The following is a 26,454-nucleotide window of genomic DNA, read 5'->3' as shown; positions in this document are numbered from 1 at the left end:
AATCTGGTTGTAACCTTGGGACTAGGTAGGTGAGCAATCAGGTAACACAGAAGTATCTGGTTTTTTGTTGTTTTTTTTTTCCCCTTGATTTACAGATGTCTGCCTGCATTTTATACACTACTCCCTAGAGAGACATTATGGAAAAACCATGAAAACCACCTACTTGAAATTTAACACTTGCAAACAGTGTCTTATCCAGAAGGTCACCATCTGCAATTAAACATCATTTTAAAAGCCCAGAGGAAATGAAATGCTAAGTATGACATTCTTCGGATCATGCCTCCAGTTTATTAAATTGCAGGAAATAAACATTCTCATTTTCCACTCATTTTTAGCTATCCTTCTTGTTAAAGCTGCAAGAGTAATATATTAGTGGTATTTGGTGTTTTGGGGACCAAAGTTTTCCTTTCTTAATATCTTTATTTGGAAAGCTTGAATCTGCCTCCTTCTCACCTAGATGTACAGTTACTTTGTAAAGGATGGAAAATAATGGATAAAAGACGGATACTGAATTCATGATACAGAGGTAACTATTCATACGGCAAAATATGAAATTATATCCCAGTTCACATCATACATAAAAGTAAATATCTAAATGGTAACAGTAAAATCTATATCATTTTAAATAAAAATATATGTAAGATATTAGATTAGGATTAAATTATTTTAAAAAGGTTTCTTTAAAGATTAAATATCAATTGGGGCACCTGGGTGGCTCAGTCGGTTGAGCATCAGACTTCAGCTCAAGTCACGATCTCTTGGCTCGTGAGTTCGAGCCCCGCATCTGGCTCTGTGCTGACAGCTCAGACCTGGAGCCTACTTCAGATTCTGTGTCTCCTTCTCTCTCTCTGCCCCTCTCCCATTTGCTCTGTCTCTCTCTCAAAAATAAATAAAAACATTAAAAAATTTTTTTAATTAAATACTAATTTTTTCTTCTGGTTCTGGTCATTGTGAATTATACAGTTCCCCCTCAGACTATAAGCTATTGTAAAATGTATAAAATGTGTAATGTAACCGTTTGAAGGCATATTTCCTATCTTGCTGGTGTAAAAAAACAGAGGCCAGACATAGGGGCTGAAGTGGTGGCTAGAATTTCTGGGACAGGATATAAGATAATGAGGAAATACAGTGAAAGAGCCTCATAAATCTGATAGGGATAGTCTTGAGGTTTTGACCAAATATTTATATGTGTGCAGAGCAGGATTCTATGAAGCTTAGCAAAGAAGGTCTTCTGCAGGAGAGGTAAGCAGAAATTCCCAAAGCACACAAGGCCATATACTTTGAAGTTACGACCCAGTATAGGGGAGAGCTCTAAATGAGCATTTACTTAAGATCCCAGAAAGTCCACTCTTTAACAGAAGAGCGATTCTGGCCCAAGAATCAGGATAAGGAATACTCTTGACTTACTCTACATAACCTAAAACCAAGCCTCGACAAGATCAAGGTAGGTCACCAGGAAAGCAAACTGTCCTCCAGACTAAAATTCAATATTCTTTAAGGGAAATGAACAAAGTGAGACTCAGGACAACGTAGCATAGACAATGTCAAGTGTGTGATCAGTAACTACTGCACATAGGAAGAGCTGGATAATGTGACCCACAGCCAGAAGGAGAAATAATAGTAAATAGAAGATGTAGGGGTGACAGAGAGATTATAATCAGCATATCAGGGCTTCCAAATGACCATCCAACTATGACCAAAGACTTAAGGCAAAAGATGGAGCAAATGATTGAACTGAACAAAGAAAGAACCAAATGCTTTAAAAGGTTAATTATACGGACAAACCGGTGTTTAAGGAAACAAAAATCAAAAATAGAAATTATCAGCATGTGGAATAAAAGAAGGAACATTACTGCAGATGCTGCAGACATAATGAAGGCAATAGCAGATATGAAAACCTTAGGCCATCAAATTTCATAACTTACATGAAATGCCCAATTCATTAAAAATGTTTATCAAAATTGACATAATGTGATATATATATATATATATATATATATATATATATATATATATATATAAAATCTACATAACAATATCTTCATTAAACAAATCGAATTTGACATTAATACCTTCTTAAAAATAGAACTACTCTTCTGGTTTTATCTACCACGTGTAAAGGGTTTAGAAATTGTCATTCCTACTCTTAAGCTCAAAAGCTGAGCAAACAGTATAAATGACTGTTCTTGTAATTATTGCAGAACTGAGGTCACAGGGCAAACCACCACCCCCCAAATCTGAAGAGACAGACAGAGACAGAACCAAAGCTACTATCAGCCGACTGGATGCAGAAGTCAGCGGACTCATAAATTGGTAAGAACCCTAAAACAGTGTTGACACGTGGCTGGAGACTGAGATCAGACTAACATAAAGGTAGAAACTCTCAGAAACCACAGTCTACATGTTCATGTTCAAAATGTTCAAACCGCATGCTCATGGGTTTTACCTACAGGTTCTCATATAGAAAAGGGAAGAAAAACTCTTGTTTTTCTGGCGGGGGGGGTGGGGGGTAAGTAACCATTTAAAAATATGCCCAGAGCATCCTTCATAAAAAGGACCAGCACTCCAATGGAAATATCGGACTTTACAAGAGTCTTAGCTGATGTAGGAGAAGGGAAATTACCCAATATCAACTGCTTCTAGCTTTTTTATTTCACCTAAAGGATGAAAGTGGGGATAACTGAGAAGCACTTGTGAAGGCTACAGCCTAGGGATTCAAACTAAATAAAATGCGGAGACTTAATCACAGGATTACACAATGCTTCTCCTCCTCCCACACGTTACCACCTAAGCACTTACCCACTTAAACAGTTTCATGGGTTTTACCAAAGATAACCCTACCCAGTATCAATCTAACAAATAACTATAGGACCTGTATGCATACAATTAAAAACTAATGAGAAAATCATATAAATGAAGAGATATCCCATAATCATTGTATGGAAGATTCAATAATATTAAGATGTCAATTCTTACCAATTTGATCTATAAGGTCAATGCAATCCCAATCAAAATCCTGGAAAACTACTTTGTGAATGTCAATCAACTGATACAAACATTTATTGGAAAAGATGAAAGTCCCAGAATAGCCAATATTGAAGAACACAGTCAGAGGAGGATAACGCTACCTGACTTCAAGACTTAATACAAATCAAAACAGCATGATATTGGCAAAAGAACAGACACATCAAACAATGGAAGAAAACAGAGATTCCAGAAAATAGACCACACAGATATAGTCAACTGATCTTTGATAAAGAAGCAAAGCCAATTCAATGGAGAAAGAAGAGCCTTTTTAATAAATGTTGCTGGAACAATTGTACATCCCCCTGCAAAAAACAAAACATATATATATATATATATATATATATATATACACACACACACACACACATATATATGTGTGTATGTATATATATACACACATATATACACATATATATGTGTGTGTGTGTGTGTGTGTATATATATATATATATATATATATATATATATATATATACATATGACAGAGAGAGAGAGACAGAGACTACAAAAATCAACTCAAAATAGATCTTAGATGCAAATGCTAAATGCAAAACTATAAAACTTAGAAGAAAATACAGAAGAAAATCAAGCTGACCTTAGGTTTGGCAATGAGTTTTTAGACAGACTACCAAAAGCATGAGCATGACCCAAGAAAGAAAAAAATTGATAAGGTGGACCTTATTAAAATTTTTTCTAACATTTGTTTATTATTGAGAGACAAAGAGAGACAGACCATGAGCATGGGAGGGACAGAGAGAAGGGGAGACACAGAATCCAAAGCAGGATCCAGGGCCCCAGGCTCCGAACTGCCAGCACAGAGCCCGACGTGGGGCTCGAACCTACAAACTGCGAGATCATGATCTGAGCCGAAGTCGGACATTTAACCGAGCCACCCAGGTGCCCCTAAGGTGGATTTTATTAAAAGAAAATAAAGGCAAAAAGTTTCTCCATGAAATACATTTTTAAGATTATGAAAAAAAGCCTTAGGCAAGGAGAAAATATTTGAAAAACATATATCTAAAAAAAGAACTTGAATTCAAAATATAATAAATGATCTTAAATTTCAACAAGAGAACATAAAACAAAATTCTTAAATGGGTACAATACGTGAACGAATACAGCAGTGAAGAAGATACGCAGGTGGCATATGTAAGCACATGGAAAGACCTTCATTGTCATTTATCACCAGGAAATTGCAAACTCAAGTAATACCACACAAGGATTAGAATGGCTAAAATTAGAAAAAATAAGAATAAAACAAAATTGGCAATAGCACATGCACGGAGCAACAGGAACTCTAAGTCATCGATGTTGCAAATGCAAACGGGACAGCCACACTGGAAGACAGTTTGGAAGGTTCTACAAAGCTAAATATGGTTTTACCATATGATCCGGCAAGCACGCTCCTCGGTGTTTACACAATCAGCTTGAAAATTCACGTCGACACAAAACCTGACACACGAACATTTATGGCAGCATACTCCATACTCACCAAAACCTAGAGGCAACGAGGTGTCCTTCAATAGATTCACGACTACATAAATGGTGAACCCTCCGTGCAACGGAATATTATTCTGCAACAAAAAGAAATGAGCTATCATACCATGAAAAGACACGGATGCACACTGCTAAGTGACAGAAGCCATTGAAGGCGCTGCAAATTATATGATTCCAATTATATGACATTCTAGAAATGGTAAAACTGTAGACCCAACAAAATGGTGAGTGGTTTCCAAGAATTCAGGGGAAGGCAGAGGTATATAAGCGAAGTATAGACGAGTTTTTAGGGCAATAAAGTTATTCTTCATACTATTGCAGGGGTAGGCACAAGACAGACATTTGACAAAATCCATGGAACTTTACAGCACAAAGAACAAACCTTGACGTATGCTAATAAAAAATTATAATTCTGGAGGTTGGGAGATCCCAGGAAAAAAATGCAAACTGTGACGGGAAAGAATCTGTGTCACAAAAAGGATGCAATAAACTTGCTGAAAGGGAACTGCAGGAAACGTGCCAGCCTAAGTCACTTTGGGTTTTTTTTTAAATGTTTTATTTATTTTTGAGACAGAGAGAGACAGAGCATGAGCAGGGGAGGGGCAGAGAGAGAGGGAGACACAGAATCCGAAGCAGGCTCCAGGCTCTGAGCTGTCAGCCCAGAGCCCGACGTGGGGCTTGAACTCACAGACCATGAGCTCATGACCTGAGCCGAAGTTGGACGCTTAACTGACTGAGCCACCCAGGCGCCCCCGGCCTAAGTCACTTTGGAAATGAATGGAGTCTGTGAGACTAAATAAAGGCAAAAGGAACCATACATTAGTACTATACTCCAGTTGATGTGGTTGTTTGCCAGGGCGGGTGCAGACTAACCATTCTGATTCTGCTTTTCACACATTCTAGAATGGAACAGCCAAGTGGATGGATGGCAAAAAGCAGGGGCCAGATTTCTTACTATTGTCATGGGAGTTTACAGCTAAGCAAAGGGGAAGAGTATAGGATCATCTATTCAGTAATTAATTACAGTTGGAGACATCTGGGGGCACCTGGGTGGCTCAGTCAGTTAAGTGTCCGACTTTGGCTCAGGTCATGATCTCGCTGTTGGTGAGTTTGAGCCCCGCATCTGGCTCTGTGCTGACACCTCGGAGCCTGGAGCCTGCTTCGGCTTCTGTGTCTCCCTCTCCCTCTACCCTTGCCCACTCACACTCTATTTCTCTTTCTCTCAAAAATAAATATTAAAAATTTGTTTTGAAAAAAAAAAGTTGGAGACATCTGTACCAACTCATGTTTAGCTGGTAGGAATATACACAAGTTAGTATAAACACATCTAGTTTTTGTTCTGCCAACCAAGTTGACCTAAACAAAACAAAACAAACAAAACAAAACACAAATCAACAACCCACAAGCATCATTTCCCTTTGTCCAGATCTTCATTTAGCTTTTTGCTGCATCTTTAAAATAGTTGTTTCAAAGCCTTTGTCCTTTAAGCCCAACATCTGGACTTCCTCAGAGAAGTTTTCTGTCCCTTTGTTCCTTTGGATGGGTCAGAGGTTCCTGTTTCTGTGTGTGCCTTGTGATTTTTCTTTGTACTGAAAATGAGGCATTTTAATCTTCTAATGTGCTAACTCTGGAAATCAGCTTCTCCAGGTTTGCTGTCTTTTTGATAGTTGAAGGGTGTCTCCGTGCTGGGGATTAGCCTGAGGGGAACGCCTAAGACCTTTCCAGGTCTTTTCTGCTTCCTTCCACGGACATGAATAGTAGCTTCCTATGTGACCTCATATATGTGGCTGCTTTGAAAGGTCCTAAAATCCTTAAAGTGTCTGACTCCCAAAAGGTGAAAAAAGGATAAATTAAAAACAAAAAAAAAGAGGTACTCAGAGGTACTCTGAGCTGGAGGGCAGCTCAGCCAGCAGGCATTGAGACAATGCCAGCCAGCCTGTGTGCCCAAACCTGAGCGGTCAAAGCAGCAAGCAGCGTTCAGAACACAGAACCTTGATGTTGGGACGACAAGGTGCTTATCGCCCATCTTGGGTCCAGCAGGCCACCCCAGGAACGGCATAGCTGCCCGCCATGAGGCTAGGGGCTGGGCGCTGGGTACCACTGCTACCCCCCCGAAGGTTGAAACTGACTGTAACCAACTGCAATGTCCTAGTCAAGCTTTCTCCTGCAAGCTGCAGGCATTCAAATAGACTCCAGAGATCCCATAATCATTACTTCAGACACTTTCTCCCAGAACAATTGTTTTGTAGGTGTAGAGCCAGATTCCTCGTGCTTCCCACCCTGTCATCTTCCCTGATGTCAGCCCCCAAAAAGATTCTAAGCAGTGTTAGAATGATTTTGTGAGGATTATCAGATATAAAATGAATAGAACATCGTGATCCATAGGCTAAACAGAAGGATTAAGGGGTGGCCCGATAGGAAATCTCTTTTCCGGCTTCCTCCACATTATTGATGAGGAACAATTAGAACTCAATAGAGTGATGCTTTCTCCTACCTAGTTCGGTTTACTACACTTCTCTCTTTACTGACGTGAGAACATTCTGCAAAACACATCTGAGGCAGACAGACACAAGGGACCCACGTCTACAGCATAATACGCCGGTGATGGGATGATCGAGGGGTAACACCTGAGTTTCCTTTTTGAGCAATCCTCTGAGTGGCATTTAGCTCCCACTTGGAACGTTTCCAAAGTGCTTCTGAAAAACTACCCATAACCTCCTTAGACTACGGCATATATAAAAAGAAACAACTTGGGATTAAAAGCCTCTCATTACACCCCTTGAAGAGTAGACTGACAAACCCACGTGTGTTAAGTCAGGAAGAGAAACCCTATAAAACCTAATCCTTATTATTATTATTTTTTTGTACTGAACAAGGGAAGAATGGAAGTAGACAAAGGTTTTTCTCCTCTTGGAAACATCTCTGAATAAATGGGTTTCTTACAAAGCCTTTCTCTTCATTCATTCACAATATGCTTTGGTTTAAGTACAGTTATATTACCCTAAAGGCTAGACCTCAACGTATGGGTTTCTCAAACTAAGTGCTAAACTTCTTCCCAATTTTGGCTACATGGTTGTGCATTTGTTTTTTGTTTTTTGTGTTTTTTTAATGTAGAATTTTGGCTTTTTAAGTTTTTTTTTAATCTAGTTAGTCAATATGCAGTGCTATACTAGTTTTAAGTGTACGATACAGTCATTCAAAAATTCCATGCGTTGCCTGCTGCTCACAAGTACACGTGCTAATCCCCATCACTTGTTTAACTCATCTACCTGCCCAACTCCCCTCTGGTCACTGACAGTTTGTTCTCTACAATTAAAAGTATGTCGAGAGGTTCCGGAAGATGGCGGCGTAGGAGGACGCTGGGCTCACCGCGCGTCCTGCCGATCACTTAGATTCCACCTACACCTGCCTAAAGAACCCAGAAAACTGCCAGAGGATTAGCAGAACGGAGTCTCCGGAGCCAAGCGCAGACGAGAGGCCCACGGAAGAGGGGAGGAAGGGCGGTGAGGCGGTGGGCGCTCCACGGACTGGCGGGAGGGAGCCGGGGCGGAGGGGCGGCTCGCCGGCCAAGCAGAGCCCCCGAGTCTGGCTGGCAAAAGCGGAGGGGCCAGACGGACTGTGTTCCGACAGCAAGCGCGACTTAGCGTCTGGGAGGTCATAAGTTAACGGCTCTGCTCGGAAAGCGGGAAGGCTGGAGGACAAAGGGAGGGAGAGCTGCTGAGCCCCCGGACGGCAGAGCTCAGCTTGGCGGGGAACAAAGGCGCCAGCGCCATCTCCCCCGCCCACCCCCAGCCAAAATCCCAAAGGGAACCAGTTCCTGCCAGGGAACTTGCTCCCCCCGCGCAAACACCCAACTCTGTGCTTCTGCGGAGCCAAACCTCCGGCAGCGGGTCTGACTCCCTCCCGCTGCCACAGGGCCCCTCCCGAAGCGGATCACCTAAGGAGAAGCGAGCTAAGCCTGCCCCTCCAGCCCCCGAGCACCTTGCCTACCCACCCCAGCTAATACGCCAGATCCCCAGCAACACAAGCCTGGCAGTGTGCAAGTAGCCCAGACGGGACACGCCACTCCACAGTGAATCCCGCCCCTAGGAGAGGGAAGAGAAGGCACACACCAGTCTGACTGTGGCCCCAGCAGTGGGCTGGGGGCAGACATCGGGTCGGACTGCGGCCCCGCCCACTAACTCCAGTTATACACCACAGCACAGGGGAAGTGCACTGCAGGTCCTCACCACGCCAGGGACTCTCCAAAACGACCAAACGGAAGAATTCCCCTCAGAAGAATCTCCAGGAAATAACAACAGCTAATGAACTGATCAAAAAGGATTTAAATAATATAACAGAAAGTGAATTTAGAATAATAGTCATAAAATTAATCGCTGGGCTTGAAAACAGTATACAGGACAGCAGAGAATCTCTTGCCACAAAGATGGAGGGACTAAGGAACAGTCACGAGGAGCTGAAAAACGCTTTAAACGAAATGCAAAACAAAATGGAAACCACGACGGCTCGGCTTGAAGAGGCAGAGGAGAGAATAGGTGAACTAGAAGATAAAGTTATGGAAAAAGAGGAAGCTGAAAGAAAGAGAGATAAAAAAATCCAGGAGTATGAGGGGAAAATTAGAGAACTAAGTGATACACTAAAAAGAAATAATATACGCATAATTGGTATCCCAGAGGAGGAAGAGAGAGGGAAAGGTGCTGAAGGGGTACTTGAAGAAATTATAGCTGAGAACTTCCCTGAACTGGGGAAGGAAAAAGGCATTGAAATCCAAGAGGCACAGAGAACTCCCTTCAGACGGAACTTGAATCGATCTTCTGCACGACATATCATAGTGAAACTGGCAAAATACAAGGATAAAGAGAAAATTCTGAAAGCAGCAAGGGATAAACGTGCCCTCACATATAAAGGGAGACCTATAAGACTCGTGACCGATCTCTCCTTTGAAACTTGGCAGGCCAGAAAGGCTTGGCACGATATCTACAGTGTGCTAAACAGAAAAAATATGCAGCCGAGAATCCTTTATCCAGCAAGTCTGTCATTTAGAATAGAAGGAGAGATAAAGGTCTTCCCAAACAAACAAAAACTGAAGGAATTTGTCACCACGAAACCAGCCCTACAAGAGATCCTAAGGGGGATCCTGTGAGACAAAGTACCAGAGACATCACTACAAGCATAAAACATACAGACATCACAATGACTCTAAACCCATATCTTTCTATAATAACACTGAATGTAAATGGATTAAATGCGCCAACTAAAAGACATAGGGTATCAGAATGGATAAAAAAACAAGACCCATCTATTTGCTGTCTACAAGAGACTCATTTTAGATCTGAGGACACCTTTAGATTGAGAGTGAGGGGATGGAGAACTATTTATCATGCTCCTGGAAGCCAAAAGAAAGCTGGAGTAGCCATACTTATATCAGACAAACTAGACTTTAAATTAAAGGCTGTAACAAGAGATGAAGAAGGGCATTATATAATAATCACACGGTCTATCCATCAGGAAGAGCTAACTATTATAAAAGTCTATGCGCCAAATACCGGAGCCCCCAGATATATAAAACAATTACTCATAAACATAAGCAACCTTATTGATAAGAATGTGGTCATTGCAGGGGACTTTAACACCCCACTTACAGAAATGGATAGATCATCTAGACACACAGTCAATAAAGAAACAAGGGCCCTGAATGATACATTGGATCGGATGGACTTGACAGATATATTTAGAACTCTGCATCCCAAAGCAACAGAATATACTTTCTTCTCGAGTGCACATGGAACATTCTCCAAGATAGATCATATACTGGGTCACAAAACAGCCCTTCATAAGTTTACAAGAATTGAAATTATACCATGCATACTTTCAGACCACAATGCTATGAAGCTTGAAATCAACCACAGGAAAAAGTCTGGAAAACCTCCAAAAGCATGGAGGTTAAAGAACACCCTACTAACGAATGAGTGGGTCAACCAGGCAATTAGAGAAGAAATTAAAAAATATATGGAAACAAACGAAAATGAAAATACAACAATCCAAACGCTTTGGGACGCAGCGAAGGCAGTCCTGAGAGGAAAATACATTGCAATCCAGGCCTATCTCAAGAAACAAGAAAAATCCCAAATACAAAATCTAACAGCACACCTAAAGGAAATAGAAGCAGAACAGCAAAGGCAGCCTAAACCCAGCAGAAGAAGAGAAATAATAAAGATCAGAGCAGAAATAAACAATATAGAATCTAAAAAAACTGTAGAGCAGATCAACAAAACCAAGAGTTGGTTTTTTGAAAAAATAAACAAAATTGACAAACCTCTAGCCAGGCTTCTCAAAAAGAAAAGGGAGATGACCCAAATAGATAAAATCATGAATGAAAATGGAATGATTACAACCAATCCCTCAGAGATACAAACAATTATCAGGGAATACTATGAAAAATTATATGCCAACAAATTGGACAACCTGGAAGAAATGGACAAGTTCCTAAACACCCACACTCTTCCAAAACTCAATCAGGAGGAAATAGAAAGCTTGAACAGACCCATAACCAGCGAAGAAATTGAATCGGTTATCAAAAATCTCCCAACAAATAAGAGTCCAGGACCAGATGGCTTCCCAGGGGAGTTCTACCAGACGTTTAAAGCAGAGATAATACCTATCCTTCTCAAGCTATTCCAAGAAATAGAAAGGGAAGGAAAACTTCCAGACTCATTCTATGAAGCCAGTATTACTTTGATTCCTAAACCAGACAGAGACCCAGTAAAAAAAGAGAACTACAGGCCAATATCCCTGATGAATATGGATGCAAAAATTCTCAATAAGATACTAGCAAATCGAATTCAACAGCATATAAAAAGAATTATTCACCATGATCAAGTGGGATTCATTCCTGGGATGCAGGGCTGGTTCAACATTCGCAAATCGATCAACATGATACATCACATTAACAAAAAAAAAGAGAAGAACCATATGATCCTGTCAATCGATGCAGAAAAGGCCTTTGACAAAATCCAGCACCCTTTCTTAATAAAAACCCTTGAGAAAGTCGGGATAGAAGGAACATACTTAAAGATCATAAAGGCCATTTATGAAAAGCCCACAGCTAACATCATCCTCAACGGGGAAAAACTGAGAGCTTTTTCCCTGAGATCAGGAACATGACAAGGATGCCCACTCTCACCGCTGTTGTTTAATATAGTGCTGGAAGTTCTAGCATCAGCAATCAGACAACAAAAGGAAATCAAAGGCATCAAAATTGGCAAAGATGAAGTCAAGCTTTCGCTTTTTGCAGATGACATGATATTATACATGGAAAATCCGATAGACTCCACCAAAAGTCTGCTAGAACTGATACATGAATTCAGCAAAGTTGCAGGATACAAAATCAATGTGCAGAAATCAGTTGCATTCTTATACACTAACAATGAAGCAACAGAAAGACAAATGAAGAAACTGATCCCATTCACAACTGCACCAAGAAGCATAAAATACCTAGGAATAAATCTAACCAAAGATGTAAAAGATCTGTATGCTGAAAACTATAGAAAGCTTATGCAGGTAATTGAAGAAGATATAAAGAAATGGAAAGACATTCCCTGCTCATGGATTGGAAGAATAAATATTGTCAAAATGTCAATACTACCCAAAGCTATCTACACATTCAATGCAATCCCAATCAAAATTGCACCAGCATTCTTCTCGAAACTAGAACAAGCAATCCTAAAATTCATATGGAACCACAAAAGGCCCCGAATAGCCAAAGTAATTTTGAAGAAGAAGACCAAAGCAGGAGGCATCACAATCCCAGACTTTAGCCTCTACTACAAAGCTGTCATCATCAAGACAGCATGGTATTGGCATAAAAACAGACACATAGACCAATGGAATAGAATAGAAACCCCAGAACTAGACCCACAAACGTATGGCCAACTCATCTTTGACAAAGCAGGAAAGAACATCCAATGGAAAAAAGACAGTCTCTTTAACAAATGGTGCTGGGAGAACTGGACAGCAACATGCAGAAGGTTGGAACTAGACCACTTTCTCACACCATTCACAAAAATAAACTCAAAATGGATAAAGGACCTGAATGTGAGACAGGAAACCATCAAAACCTTAGAGGAGAAAGCAGGAAAAGACCTCTCTGACCTCAGCCGTAGCAATCTCTTACTCGGCACATCCCCAAAGGCAAGGGAATTAAAAGCAAAAGTGAATTACTGGGACCTTATGAAGATAAAAAGCTTCTGCACAGCAAAGGAAACAACCAACAAAACTAAAAGGCAACCAACAGAATGGGAAAAGATATTTGCAAATGACACATCGGACAAAGGGCTAGTATCCAAAATCTATAAAGAGCTCATCAAACTCCACACCCGAAAAACAAATAACCCAGTGAAGAAATGGGCAGAAAACATGAATAGACACTTCTCTAAAGAAGACATCCGGATGGCCAACAGGCACATGAAAAGATGTTCAACGTCGCTCCTCATCAGGGAAATACAAATCAAAACCACACTCAGATACCACCTCACGCCAGTCAGAGTGGCCAAAATGAAGAAATCAGGAGACTATAGATGCTGGAGAGGATGTGGAGAAACAGGAACCCTCTTGCACTGTTGGTGGGAATGCAAATTGGTGCAGCCTCTCTGGAAAGCAGTGTGGAGGTTCCTCAGAAAATTAAAAATAGACCTACCCTATGACCCAGCAATAGCACTGCTAGGAATTTATCCAAGGGATACAGGAGTACTGATGCATAGGGGCACTTGTACCCCAATGTTTATAGCGGCACTCTCAACAATAGCCAAATTATGGAAAGAGCCTAAATGTCCATCAACTGATGAATGGATAAAGAAATTGTGGTTTATATACACAATGGAATACTACGTGGCAATGAGAAAAAATGAAATATGGCCTTTTGTAGCAACATGGATGGAACTGGAGAGTGTGATGCTAAGTGAAATAAGCCATACAGAGAAAGACAGATACCATATGGTTTCACTCTTATGTGGATCCTGAGAAACGTAACAGAAACCCATGGGGGAGGGGAAGGAAAAAAAAAAAACAAAGAGGTTAGAGTGGGAGAGAGCCAAAGCATAAGAGACTGTTAAAAACTGAGAACAAACTGAGGGTTGATGGGGGGTGGGAGGGAGGGCAGGGTGGGTGATGGGTATTGAGGAGGGCACCTTTTGGGATGAGCACTGGGTGTTGTATGGAAACCAATTTGACAGTAAATTTCATATATTAAAAAATAAAAATAAAATTAAAAAAAAAAACAAAAAAAAAATTTTAAAGAACATAAAAAAAAAAAAAAGTATGTCTTCATTTCTCTCTCTCTCTCCTTTGCTCATTTGTTCTGTTTCTTAAGTTCCACATATGAGTGGAATCATATGGTATTTGTCTTGCACTGACTTATTTTGCTTAGCATTGGACTCTCTAACTCCATCCATGTTATTACAAATGGCAAGGTTTCATTCTTTTTTATGACTAAGTAATATCCCCTTGTGTTCACGTACACACGTCTGTGTCCATTCATCAGTCGACGGACACTCTCGCTCTCTCCACAGTTTGGCTATTGTTAATAACGCTACTTAAACACTGGAGTGCACATATCCCTTTGAATTAATACTTTTGTATTCTACTGTAAATACCCAGTAGAGCGATTGCTGGATCATAGAGTAGTTCTATTTTTAACTTTTTGACGCACCTCCATATTGTTTTCCACAGTGGCCGTACCAGTTTGTATTCCCCCTAAGGGTGCACAAGTGTTCCTTCTCTTCCATATCCTTGCCAACATTTTTTTGTTGGCTACATGTTTTTTTGGATTGGAGGTGGTGGTAGGTATACATTAACATCCCATTTCAGGCAATTCCAGAAGTTTTGTAGACTCTAAACATCTCTGTTGGCCCCTGAAGTATTCTTATCAAAATTAAGAAACCCTGTTCTACTGGATTCCTTTAGATTTTTATACATTTGATTGTTCATTAGTTGTATTTCTATATAACAAGAATTACTGCTCTGTAAATATATTTTTAATTAAAAAAAGGTTCACATTATAGGCAGAAATCCCAGTCCATTGACATCTACCCTAAAACAGCCTGCTTGGCTGCTGATTTCACAGTTAAGAAAGGGCCCCTGGAGCCTCTATAATGGTTCCCCGGGGTAACTTATTTATAAGTTAATTTCCAATCCTAGGTGGATAGCTCCCCCTTGCTCTCCTAACCAGGGTTATCAGATTGTTTTTGTAAGTTTGGAAAAATATTTTACATTTCATTAAACACTCTTATTTTTATACATATTCTGAAATACATGAGAGTATCTATCTATCATCTATCTATCTATCTATCTATCTACCTACTTACCTACGTATCTATCATCTATCTATCTCAGTATAGCAAAACTCAGCTATACTTTCCAAATTTCAGAACGGATGTAGCTGTATCTCCTATTATGCCAATGAAATTATTTCTAAGAGCCTCTATGAGATATTCTCCCATTCTCTTCATAGCAATCTGTCTCTACCTCTGTTTCTCTTTCTTTCTGTTCAAACACCTGACAATACAAAGCACCTCTAATGGGAGGAGTCTCCTTCCTCCAGGCATGTATCCTTGACTGTATCCTACAGCCCACATCATCATAGGATACGAGACCTCCATACACGCCAGGCAATTCTCCCCTGTGCTAGAGCACCCAAGACCCCAGGCTCATCTGAACACACAAGTGAAATGGCCAAATGACTACAATGGCAGAGGCAGGTTCATCTCGGTTATCATGGTTATTAAAAGTATTTCTGCTTCATTACTAGGGACAGAACCTAAAGTGCATCCTGAGGTTGCATTCGATGCTAGGCCTACGCATTCACTCTGGATAAGATGGCAAGGAGGAAGGAAGTGTGTGTCCTGTAATTCACGGAAAAGTTGGCATCTGTCTTTCTCAAATGGATAGAACGAACATCAGAGATTATTTCTCTGAGTAAACTTTTTGTTTGTTTCAGAGAATAATAATTCTGATTGGACTGCTTGTTAAGGTAATACTTGGCACAAACAAGGGAGTGCAATTATAACTAACCTCACAGCTCGGTGGAAATCCATCCAGAAAAGTGTGAAATGGCCTCTGCTAAGCAAGCATGAGGCAATGAGTCACAAACTCACAGAAAACACCTAGAAAGACACAAACACAGATGTCCTCTCCCCTTCCTCCTTTTCTTCCCGCTTCTCACACACCCACCAAGGAGGATGGTGAGATTTTTGACAGATGCAACGTGGGTAGAAGGGGCTTAGGTCGTTTGCTGGAATTTTTTGCTTTGTTTTGTTTTCTGTATTTGGTTTTTTTTTTAAGTACCTCCAAATTTCCCCACAAATGACATTTTATCTCTAATTTCCATTTGCTTATTATTCCACAAAGTAATTTCAAGTGAGGAAGTCAGTATGCTTACATTGATACTGGCCACACTGTTGTAACGATTTTAGACAATCAAGAGAGACAGAAAAACAAAAAGGTGACAGAAGAGGGAAAGGAAAAGAGAATTAAAAAAAATGTTAAGGACTGGCAAAAATAAGTCAACAGAGGATGACATCTCCTTCGGTACCTAAATTATGTTAGCATTTTTCTGGCACCGTTGGATGGAGATTTATCATTTCTATTATTTAATAAACAGCAAGTTAGCTTCCTGTAATCTCAATATAGATCATGCTTAAACATCCTGGGATTCTAATTGCTTAACGAGCTCTTTCCATCCCCACTCCTACACACCCGGACAAGGAGAGAGTCTATTTGCCTTTCCGTGCTGGACTATAATTATGAGCTGTGCTTTGAAAATCTCAACTATGTGACTAGTTGCGATTGAACTTCTCCAAACTCGTGTCATCAAGTTACAATAAGGCAAGAGGGCGGGCTCTTGTCCAATATGACTGTCCTTACAAAAAGGGAAGATTTGGAGGCAGACATGCACATATGGAGATGAGGACAGGGATTGAGGTGATAATTCTACAAGCTAAGAAATGCCAAAGATGGCCAGTGAACCACCAGAAGATAGGCAAGAGACACAGAGTGGACCGTCTCTCATAGTCCTCCGGCAAAGCTGACCCAATCACATCTTGACGTTGGTGTCACTCAGATATGCCATCCCAGAACTACAAGACAATGCGTTTCTACTGTTTAAGTCATGCGGTTTGCGGAACTTGGTGTGGCAAACTAATATACTGACCTTATTCTTTTTATGTCTTCCAAGACCTACCCATCTCCCACAAAGGATTAAGTGCTCTATGAAATCAGCAATAGAGTAGAAATCGGGATAACCAATTTTAAGGAGATACGGAAGGGCCCCCTTTACAACATCCCTATTTAATATCTTGATATTCCAGTGAGAAAACACGAAACCGTTGGAAATGTTCTCAGTCTGGGGAAAAGAAAAGGAAAAAAGTATGCCATGCCAGCCATGAGTTCTGAAACAAAACTCAACAGTTTTCTTATTCTGAACCAATGTAAACAATCACAACTGTAATAAATATAAAAAATGCAATAAAAAAAAGTATGAGTGCCACCTCACATAAGACTTTGTCACCTAATAATCACAGTGTGCTATGCCACGATGTCCCCAGATCCATACTCCAACATGTTTGCAGTGATCGGTTTTTACTCTACCTGCCTCGAGATGTGGAATGAATATATAACCAAATAACCACACATTTTGCATAGTTAGGTAGGCAAGTAAGTATTTACCCATAAAGGGTACTCATCTAACTTGAAGCGGGACCATAAAGCTCCTTAGTCCAATAGGTATCACACAGGGCATCACAGTACATTCTGGAAAAGTGTGGTTTTGCTTCCTTTCACAATTACAGCCATCATATGATAAACTATCCTGCCACTAAAGAGAGTTGATTGACTCTCATGATATGTGTAATGAGGTTAAAAACAATTACCCAATTTTCAGAAGAAAGGCCATCTTAGCCGACATGAGAAATTTGATAATTATATATAGTTATTCTCAAGTACAAAATCAATACTATTTATTGCACACTTACTATGTGCAAGGCATTGGGCTTTGTATATATTATTTCATTTTTTAAGTTTATTTATTTATTTTGAGAGAGAGAGAGATGAGCAGAGGAGGGGCAGAGAGAGAGGGAGGGGAAGAGAGAGAGAGAGAGACAGAATCCCAAGCAGGTTCCACACTGCAGGGCTTGAACTCACGAACTGCGAGATCATGACCTGAGTCGAAACCAAGAGGTTTTAGTCACTGAGCCACCCAGGTGCTCCTATATTATTTCATTTAATCCTCATAAAGTCTGAATTTTTTTTCTCTACTAACCTTTTATTTAAGAATTATACTTAACATACATGAATGGATGACTGAGTATTATTTTCAGAATTTTAAAATAATAGTTAAGTGGTATTGTCATTCTTTTGTGCCAACCCAAGTATCCATCCATGGATGTTTTGAAGTCAAAGCTAGACAATACATATGACTTCCAGATATCTGTATGGATTCATAAGCAACCTAATTATATACAGACCTAGCATATCTCTTAAGCTAATTACAAAGTATCTCCTACACTTTTTATCAGAGAAACAGGATTGTTTTCCATTACTTTATGTAACCAATGGGCAGCATGTGCAAAGGGTTGTGGTAATCTCCATGAGGAACAATCTTTATGATTACCTGTAAAAGAATATCCCATCCCCTTAAAACCTGATCATAAATTTAAGATTTTAATTAAGAAAATTAATACTACACAAACCAATGGGAGATGTGTTCAGAAAGCAAATGTGTTTCAAAAGAATTAAAAAATATATATTAAAAGGACTAAAATAATAACAAGGTTCAACTATATTCCCATTCAGGATAATTTATATGGTTGATACAGTAAAGAATGTATACTTTCTTGTGTGTGTGTTTTTTAAGTTTATTAACGTATTTTGAGAGAGAGCGAGCGAGCAAGGGAGGGGCAGAGAGAAGGGAGAGAAAGAATCCCAAGCAGGTTCTGCGCTAACAGCACAGAACTCTATGCGGGTCTCCATCTCCCAAAGTGAACCATGAGATCATGACCTGAGCCGAAATCAAGAGTCAGACTCAACCAAGTGAGCCAGCCAGATGCCCCAAGAATGTATACTTTCAAAGTAGAGTGAGGTGATAAAAACGTTCCATTTTATAAGGATTTTCTGCTTACTCTATGCTTGATAACCACTCTGTGAGGGTGTTAAAGCTGTCATGATCCTCAGATGTTACGTAACTTGCCTGAAATAACAATCTCTGACTGTGTTATTGAAAACCTATATTTAATATGAGCTGTGATTACTCCCCAGGGTTTCAGGGACAGGCTTGCCCTTCAAGGATGCTGTGACATGGCTAGACCTCAATGGATACAAGGAATTGAATGGCACCACTTTGGGTACTTTTGAACTAAAAGTATCAGATAACACACCCCAGGGTGTTGCCAGATCCGGTCATGCAGAACCGCCCAAGAAAGTGAAATTATTGCAAGTCTGTTTAGTCGGTTAACCCAATTTCTGATCTGACCCCACCTGAGTTGTAGCTACCGTTTCTCCACAATCACATTAAATTAATATGGACATTCTTGGGGCACTTGGGCGGCTCAGTCTGTTGAGTGTCTCACTCTTGATTTTGGCTCAGGTCATGATCTCACAGTTTGTGAGATCAAGCCCCATATTGGGCTCTGTGCTGACAGCACAGAGTCTGCTTGGGATGGATTCTCTCTTTCTCTCTCTCTCTCTCTCTCTCTCTCTCTCCACCCCCCCTTTTCTCAAAATAAATATACACTAAAATTTTAATATGGATATTCTGGACTGTGAACAGAAATAGGCTGAAGAAACCAGAACTAGGAGCGAGGATACCCAAGGACCAGGAAGCAAAAATCATACCAAGAAGATATTTTAGGCCCAAGGGAGGCACGGAAGTTGCAGCTAAAGATGGGGCAGTGAGTGTGGGGGAGAGGGGTGGAGAAGAAGGAGGGGAAGGAATGATGGGGCTTTAAAGGAGAGATAACATTGTGGGGGGTGACGGAAATGTTGACTCCATTGTGGTGGGGCTTTCAGGGGTGCACCCATATGGAAGAACTTGAAGACAAATACTCATCAACAACAGAAGGGATAAGTAAGTTGTAGTGTGTTCAAACACTGCACAGTGAGTCAGCAGTGAGGATGAATGAACTTCATACATCAATTTAGATGGACCTCACAACCTGACATTGAGAGAAGCCACTGTGTAACCGTGTCTGGTGTGATTCCATTTATACAAAATTGGAAGTGAGGAGAGCTAGTCTGGGGAGCTGGCCGTCGGGAGGAGGATGTTTCGTGGAGCCCAGGGAGGGCGCGAGGTCTGGCAGGCTGCTAATGCTCCATTCCTTGGTCTACAGTGTGACAGTACGGTTGGGATCAATGCGTAAAATTCCACTGAGTTGTACGTTTCTGCGTGCTTGCTATTTTTAACACTGAAATTTTACAATTACACATCGATGGAATTAGAGTGACAGAGGAAAGAAAATATTCATCCGAACCAAAACTGTAATTCTTTATACCTCCTAAGAGAGGTAAAAATGTATCTCTATCCTACTGTCTTCTCTGCAAGAAGATAATTCAAAGCCTCTGCCACTGATAATTTGAATATTATATATTCAAAAGTAGGGCTCAGTGTTTAGGCCCAGGGCTGTAAAGATAAACTGCCATGTAAAATGAAATAAACAAATTTAGGTTCTATGAGAGATCCTAAGTGTTGGAAACCCTAATATGTATCGGAACATAATTATTTATAATTATTTGTTCACTCTCCTCTCCTTCACCTACTTCTTGCCGCACCGACTTTGGTCTTATCCACGCAGATATGGGGAGACATGACATTTGCCATATCCAAGTAGAATGTTTAGATGCATGGTGTGGCTTGGCTGGGGACCTTTTGTATTAACTTTCTACCAGGAGGACCGCACGTCCCAGAGAGTGACAAGTCAGACTCCAAAATGCGAAGTACCATCCAGCAAACTGATCAAACCCACCAAACACCTCAGAGTCCCAGCTGACCATCAACTGTCAGGCAACGTGAGCAAGAAAGAAAGTTCTGGAAGCCACTAAGATCTGGGGGATGTTGTGATGCCGTATAAGGAATTCACGGACCATTACAAACAGCAGAGGAACCTCTTTATCCTTAACTCCGATCTTAAGTAACATCGGCTCTAAAGTAAAGCAAGGAAAGTAAGCATTAATGTTTCTGTTCCACAAAGTATCTAGGAGAAAATGGAGACATTGAGACTTTTGCAAAGAAACATAGCAGAAATAGCAAGAAAAAAAAATTAAAGGAGAAGTCAAAGAAGAATCAATGTCTATTTACAGAGGACCTTCTTTTTTTAAAAATCAATCATAATACCTCCTGGGAAGGAAATGGTTTATAGCACTTGTAACGTTTGACCCCAACCAGACCTCCCATAAGCAGTCTATTCCTCTAATTGGGATCAGTAACACGGCAACGTATCTTTAAAATGTTTCTAGTAGTATTTACTTGGGCATCCGGATTTCTTAGGATAAATAAACTTGGGATTTATAGAGCTGTGGGCTGCACTCAGATGGAGAATAGGAAGTAATCTGGCAGATGTTTTCTCTGTGTGTGACTCAGACACAATAAATACTGAGAGGTCCCAATCTCAGACAGATCCCGAGAACAATGTTTTATACATACTGTTAATGCTCCTGCAAAGCCAAATTTTGATCCAGGGAAAGAAACACTTTATAGAAGCTATGTGATGAGTTCAGGTTGCTCTAGAGAAGAATGTCATGTATTTATGCTGCTTTCTTGCTTTATTCTTTCTACAGCTGGCCATGTTTTTCATTGGATAACATAGGTAAGTCACTTGAGCATTTAACCTTGTGACGATGTACCAATCGTGATGAGAAAGTATTAGGTTTTACCGTGTGATAGACTATTTGTATAGTAGAGGAGACGGGTTACTATACCCTGAATATTTGTGTGCTCCCAAAAGTCACATGCTGACATCCCAACTCCCAAGGTGATGATACCAGGAAGTGGGGCCTTGGGTGGTGATTAGGTCATGAGGGGAGAGAGCACCTTGGGGGGATTAGGGCCCTCATAAGAGAGACTGCAGAGAGCCCTCTCCTCTCACCCCTTCTTCTGTGTGGGGACCAGGCAGGAAGCAGGCTGTTGTGCAACCTGGCACAGGGCCCTCGCCAGAACTCAACCATGCTGGCACGCTGATCTTGGGCTACCAGTCTCCAAAACCGCGAGAAACCAATTTCTGCCATTTATAATCAATCACCTAGTCTATTGCAGTTACGATGCAGCAAGCGGAACTAAGACAACAAGGCCAACAGTCCATTTCAATCTTGTGCGATGACAGAAATCGGCATAGTGGACCAAGGAAAGAAACGATTCACTCAATCCTGCATCTTTTTAAATTTTTTCAGTCACTCGTGCCTCTCAGAGAGTCTTGTGATTAATGAAAAGTATGGTTGATTAGCATTTATTTCATTGCATTACTTTTCTTAGTTTGTAAACTCTCAGAAGGAAAGCATTTTGACTCTTTACTTCTCTTTGAATACTGGTAAATTCTCTAGTATATCCATCCACTTCAATTAGTGCTGAATAAAATATTTTATAAAGAAAAGAACATGTGATAAATATGGAAGTCATTTAAATATTCAGTGTGTGGGAATGTGAAATGTTTTTTCTTCAAAATTTACTGCCTTTGGCACAAAGCATACAAGTATACTATTTATTTTTAGAAAATTTTTATGAATGCTATATGATCCCACGCTATTTCCTTCAATATAATCAGACCTTATGTCCTTCTGCAAGGCCCATTTTAAAATATACACTTATCAGGGATGGGCCCTTTTACTACATGACGGGCTGCATTTTATAACTTCCAAGGGAAAACAATCATACTTAAATATGAGTAGAGATCTTTTTTTTTTCCATTAAAGAAATGGTGTTCTGTGTCTATAGGAAGTACCATAAATATGTCTTCTTCCAAAGTCCAAGAAGTACGATTTAATATATTAAAAGAGCAGAGGTGGACACTTACTCATATACATTCGGCACTAAAAGATTTGGTAATAGATTTAAATATAGTTCTGGCAAGTATTTTTTGGACTCTAAATGTGAGATCCCTCTTCTGCAAAATGTCGGCAACCCAACTAGTTGAGTTCTGGTTGAGTTGTGGTGACGTCCCTCTTCCTGCTTGCAGATCACTGGCTGGGAACCTCTTTTCTGTGACTATCAGTCACTTTAAGAGAATACAAAATTATTTCCATTGAAAATTTTGGTAACACCTACTAAAGCAGAGTTGCTAAAAATGGGAGGGCACCGTGGATCACCACTCGCGTATTTTGATTCATTTCAGGACTTGTAGTTATCTTCAACGGGGCCGGGGGTAAGCGATAAAATGTTCTCCTTTGGCAGATCTTCTATCCTTTACATATGATATGGGATTTTCAACTATAACAGATGACTGAATGCAACAAGGTACATGAACTTGAAGACTTTCATCTCCATTATTCCAGATGTGTATCGAGACCTTACGTATTGTTTTCTGTTTGACAGAGAGTGAACAAAATAATACCTAAGCTGACTAACTTCTTCAGAGCCTAGGCAAATCTGAATCAGGACAGGAACAATTTAGCACGCCTAAATTCAAACTCTCAAAAGAGAAACCGATTTTATTGTATCTCCTCGGTGCTTGGTTCTTATCCGGTAACGTGGAGACTTTAAATTCACATCAACAGTAGTGAAGTATGAGAAAATAGGTAGAGGTGCCTCGTAAATCTCTTAGAAGTTATAAGAGAAACTGCTATCTTCACAAGAATAATATTCGTTTTGAACCATGGCAGATCTGATCCAGACAAGGCTGCTTCTTTGCTTTTAATATTCCTGTGCTTTTAACATTCCTGTCTACAGTTTAAGCTCTCTGTTTTCACTGATTACATGAAACATGTAAATTTATGTTGATTTCTCCATTCACATTAAATGGAAATTCGCCAATTATTATCCTAGCTCAGGTAAAATTTATATTTCTCTTTTTCTCTCTTTCTTCCCCACCCCTGTCTCCTCTCTTTTATCGGCAGAGTCTATATTAGTTACCAGCCTGCCCTCCTCTCTTTTCTCTCCTCAATAAACTTTTTGCCGATGGGGTTGACTTGGGGTGCCTTTTTTATTGAAGTCAACCAAAAAAACTGTAGTTGTGCTACCTGAACATCATGAAATATGAATTCAGAAATGTAGTTTCATCGATTTCAGTAATCGAGTAAGACTAACCGAAGGTTTAAAAAATATTTCCTGGGAGATATCTTACTGTTTTACCAACCTAAAAAAAAAAAATCTTATTTTTTTTTCTTTTCTGTATCACCTTTTTTGAAGTATTATGTACCCATTTTAAGAGTGTAACTCATGCTTCAGAAAACCGCATTTCAGGAATGAAAACTACAAGAAGATAAGGAAAGCCTTATTTTAAGGAGGAATGCACTGATACGGTACATGCAAGCAGATGATTATTTTGCACCTTTTACGTGACTACAAAATGTGTGCAGTAGTGACCATATAAAGCACGAGCGTGTGTCATTGAATATTAATTTTCAGGTCTTAACGTTTAAGCATGATGCGACATATTGAGGGAGAAGTACGTTAGAAAAGAAAACTTCTGGGGCGCCTGGGTGGCTTGGTCGGTTAAGCGTCCGACTTCGGCTCAGGTCATGATCTCACGGTCTGTGAGTTCGAGCCCCGCGTCGGGCTCTGTGCTGACCGCTCAGAGCCTGGAGCCTGTTTCGGATTCTGTGTCTCCCTCTCTCTGACCCTCCCCTGTTCATGCTCTGTCTCTCTCTGTCTCAAAAATAAATAAACGTTAGAAAAGAAAACTTCTAAGGTTGAAATGCATTTAGATACGTTTTGCTCTAAGTTGGCCATCTTTGCTCATAATCGCAAAGTAATAGAATTCCACTTTCTGAGAAGATACAACCAAAATAGGAGTAAAGCTTGCTAAGACGATGTTCAGCAGCCAGTCTAATTCAGTGTGTTATTTTTTTTCTCTTTCAGAAGGAGAAACAGTAACTTTCCATCCTGCTTCATTTTCTCTTTCAGACGCACACTTTCAGTCCATGTACTAAGCACCGCGTTAATTACGGCCACTACATCTGATTTTTGCACATTGTTCTTAACAAGAGGACCTTAAACTTGGACAGGATTTGACAGACCCAGTACAATTTGATATCTAGTTATTTCATTTGGCCCACACCACATCCCTATGGGAAGCTGGTGCAACACTATTCATCACATTTTGAAAACGAGACCTTCAAATGCAGATTTGGTCAGATATCAGATAAGGTGATGCAGAACTAACCTGAACGGAAGGGCCCGGGGTCTGAACTTGAGCCGAACGATGGGACCGATGCTGAGGACATAAAGCCAGCTACGGAAGCAGGTCAAAGTGATCAGAAAATGACGTGATGAGCGGCCGATGTGTGCCCAGGCCATCAGTGACCTCCACGGGGTCCAACTGTAACGCCAAGATGTTCTCACAATAGACAATCTAGCCCAGAATGGAGAAGCCACCCGCAAAGACGCAGGCAGGAGGCTCCCATCTACAGATATTTGAGGGCAGTCACACAGCCATGGAACCAGGATTTTAGTGCCCTGAATTACTCCATCCTGGGCGACCAAGAGATACACGAGAAAACAATTCAGAATGATAACTGGGTTCCTGCAGCTTGGAGATGATGTCCCTCAGTGGCTCTACCCGTCTCCAGGCTTCTATGCTTCAAATCTAAGGGGGGATCAATTTCAAATGCAAATTTGATCATCTGAGAGCTGTCAGTGGTCCCTCGGGAACATGTTTTAAACAGACCTTTAAGAACTTGATTCTCCCTCGCCATTAGAGACTCTTAAAAATTGAGAATAAACTGAGGGTTGATGGGGGTGGGAGGGAGGGAAGGGTGGGTGATGGGCATGGAGGAGGGCACCTGCTGGGATGAGCACTGGGTGTCGTGTGGAAACCAATTTGACAATAAATTTCATATTAGAAAAAAAAATAACATACTACAGGAAAATGATAGCGGGGACCACTATTGGTATAATTTTTAAATAAGCTGAATAAACCATCATGTTTTTCACTTGAAAAAAAAATGGATTCTTCCTGCCTTTCTCATTTTCTGCCATCACCTTTTCATTCTAGCACTATTTCGTGTTTGGGGGTCTTTTTGTTATTTCCTCCATCTGGCTGGCAAACCCTTTACCTCCTTTTCTGCACAGCAATATAGGTTCTGTCCTAAAACCACATGTTTTTTATTTACTCAAAACAGATTTATTGAGCACCCACGATAAGCACTGTGTTAGAATCTGATATAAAGATAAACAAGTAAAGCCTCTGAATTCTGGGAATTCGTGGCAAGGTGGTGGGGGAGGAGTGTGCAGACACAGGCCACTAAATAAGCCATTCAGTGTAGTGGTTGGTTTTGTTGTTAAAGAATTATTTTTTAAGGGGCGCCTGGGTGGCTCCATTGGTTACGTGTCAGACTCTTAGTTTTGGCTCAGGTCATGAACTCATGATTTATGATCTTGAGCCCCACATCAGGCTCTGCAGTGATAGTGAAGAGCCTGCTTGGCATTCTCTCTCTCTCTCTCTCTCTCTCTCTCTTTCAAAACAAATAAACTTCAAAAAAGAATTTTTAAATTATTTTTAAAATTTTTTTAGACAGCAAGAGAGAGAGAGAGAGCATAAGCAGGGGAGAGGGGCAGAGGGAGAGAGAAAGAGAAAAATCCTAAGCAGGTTCCATGCTCAGCGCAAAGCCTGACCCAGGGCTCGAACCCACAAAACTGGGATCATGACCTGAGCCGGAGTCAAGAGTAAGATGCTCAACTGACTGAGCCAGCCAGGCACCCCAAAGGATTGTTTTTAAAAGAAGTTATAATCATGA

The 26,454-nt window shown here is 40.4% G+C and overlaps 1 long non-coding RNA gene across 4 annotated transcripts in view; it reads right to left on the bottom strand.

Moving 5' to 3' along the window:
• Nucleotides 1–26,454, bottom strand: part of LOC122229862 — a 266,595-nt gene that overhangs the window by 110,747 nt on the left and 129,394 nt on the right. For all 4 annotated transcript variants that reach the window (XR_006207159.1, XR_006207158.1, XR_006207157.1 and 1 more), the window contains exon 3: nt 4,520–4,601. This is a non-coding gene — a long non-coding RNA (uncharacterized LOC122229862). The remainder of the gene's footprint in view (nt 1–4,519; nt 4,602–26,454) is intronic.

Source organism: Panthera leo, chromosome C2 (genome assembly GCF_018350215.1).
Source record: "Panthera leo isolate Ple1 chromosome C2, P.leo_Ple1_pat1.1, whole genome shotgun sequence".
Lineage (NCBI taxonomy): Eukaryota > Metazoa > Chordata > Mammalia > Carnivora > Felidae > Panthera > Panthera leo.
This window is presented reverse-complemented; position numbering and strand designations above follow the sequence as displayed.